Below are 2,483 nucleotides of genomic sequence, written 5' to 3' on the forward strand. Positions count from 1 at the left end.
TAGTTATTGGACCAAACCTCACCAGTTTCCTTAAGAAATGCCTTTATTAAAAGCTGTGTTTCCGAGTGATGCCCACTGAAGACTTAGATGGCTGCTACAAGGTCCCATACACAGACAGACTTTGTATTTGTGGTCAACCTCAGGTGGAAGATACAACTCATTATCTGTTAGTCTGCCGCTTATATAGAGACCCAAGAGATTGTGGGGGTTTTTTTGCATTTCCCTGGCACAAATGGTTCAGTTTCTTTTGAGTGACATTAATAGCTTTGTAACACACAGAGTAGGGACACAGGTGGCGCTGTGGGTTAAACCACAGAGCCTAGGACTTGCTGATCAGAAGGTCGGCAGTTCGAATCCCCGGGACGGGGTGAGCTCCCGTTGCTCAGTCCCTGCTCCTGCCCACCTAGCAGTTCGAAAGCATGTCAAAGTGCAAGTAGATAAATAGGTACCGCTCTGGCGGGAAGGTAAACGGCGTTTCCGTGCGCTGCTCTGGTTCGCCAGAAGCGGCTTAGTCATGCTGGCCACAAAACCCAGAAGCTGTACGCCGGCTCCCTCGGCCAATAAAGCAAGATGAGCGCCGCAACCCCAGAGTCGGTCATGACTGGACCTAATGGTCAGGGGTCCCTTTACCTTTAACACACAGAGTAGCCCCCTGTGAACTGCCTGCAACAAAAAACAAAAAAAAGCAGCAAAAAGGAGTTATATAAAATCCCTGTAAATTCTTGTAGCGATTCAGAGGTTTAATATCAAATCAAGCTGGATTTGAGTTTGTAGGTGTCTGTGCTTTCTCTCTCTGAATTTTAAAAGTGCAAAATATTACAATCGGAGCTGTCCGAGATGCACAAGGGAAACTGTGTTTTAATGCCCAGGAACTTGGCAAAGTCTTTTCTGTTTTATGAAATTTTATGTTACGGATGCATAACGTTCTGTATTATTTTATTAATACTGTTGCTTAGTAAATAAATTTACTTCTTTTTTTATTTTTACTAATACTGCTTTAAAAACAAGTTCGCCATGGCCTCTTAGGACCTGAACTTTGCAACCTGGCTACCAACTTGGATGGCTTTAAAAGAGAATTAGCCCTATCCTCCACGAAGTTCTCTATCAACGTTTACTAGCTGCGATGGCTATGCTCTGCCTCTACATCTGGAGGCAACCATGCTTCAGAGTACGCATCCGGTGGGAACCACAGGAGGGGAGAAAGTGCTCTTGCTGTGCTTGTGGGTTCCCAAGGCATCTAGTTGGCTGCTGTGAGAAAAGGAGGCTGGACTAGATGGGCCACTGGCTCAATCCTTTGCATACATAAATATAAAGTTGTTGTTTAGTCGTTTAGTCGTGTCCAACTCTTCGTGACCCCATGGACCAGAGCACGCCAGGCACCCCTGTCTTCCACTGCCTCCCACAGTTTGGTCAAACTCATGCTGGTAGCTTCGAGAACACTGTCCAACCATCTCGTCCTCTGTCGTCCCCTTCTCCTTGTGCCCTCCATCTTTCCCAACATCAGGGTCTTTTCCAGGGAGTCTTCTCTTCTCATGAGGTGGCCAAAGTATTGGAGCCTCAGCTTCAGGATCTGTCCTTCCAGTGAGCACTCAGGGCTGATTTCCTTCAGAATGGAGAGGTTTGATCTTCTTCAAGTCCATGGGACTCTCAAGAGTCTCCTCCAGCACCATAATTCAAAAGCATCAATTCTTCGGCGAGCAGCCCATGTTTCGTTAGCCTCAAAATGGAAAATGAGCGAGGTCCCAACAAAACAAGAATGGCAACTTAAGTTGACAAAAGATGCAGAACTCGCAGACTTAACATATAGACTTGGAGAAGAAGAAGAACATACGTTTAGAGAAGATTGGAAAACGTTTATTGAATATATGGGAAATAATTGGGTACAGCCGAAAACACAGGCAGCATTAAGATAAATGCAAGTGTAAATACGTTTTGATGGATGCAATATGCCTGAATGGTATAGTTTCTGTAAAATATGCAGGGGTTTATGATATGTAAAATGAACCATGGAAATAGAAGAAAGTCATTGATATTTTAAGGATGTAAAATGAGTACTTTAATTTGTAAAACAGAACATATTATACATATATATATATAATTTTTATAAATTTGTTTTACAATTTAAAGTACTTTAAATTGTAAAATTTACAATTTAAAGTACTCATTTTTACATCCTTAAAATATCAATGACTTCCTTTCTTCTATTTTCATGCTTCATTTTACATATCATAAATATGTGTGTGTGTGTGATTATATACAGTATATAAAAAGAAACAGCCGCTCCGCACAAGCCCATCCTGCCTAGGAGGCGCCATCTTCCCGTACGGAAAAAGCTCCATTTTGCTGCCCGGAAGGAAGCTCTCTCTCGCCCTGACGCGGGCGCCGCCATTTTGCACGGCGACCTTGCGCCGCCCGCCTCTTAAGACCTCGTCAGCTTTTTCTCCCCGGCGCGTGGGCGGCGCCATTTTGCGTTACGGACGGAG

This window comes from Podarcis filfolensis (assembly GCF_964270895.1).
Source record: "Podarcis filfolensis genome assembly, chromosome: 5".
NCBI lineage: Eukaryota > Metazoa > Chordata > Lepidosauria > Squamata > Lacertidae > Podarcis > Podarcis filfolensis.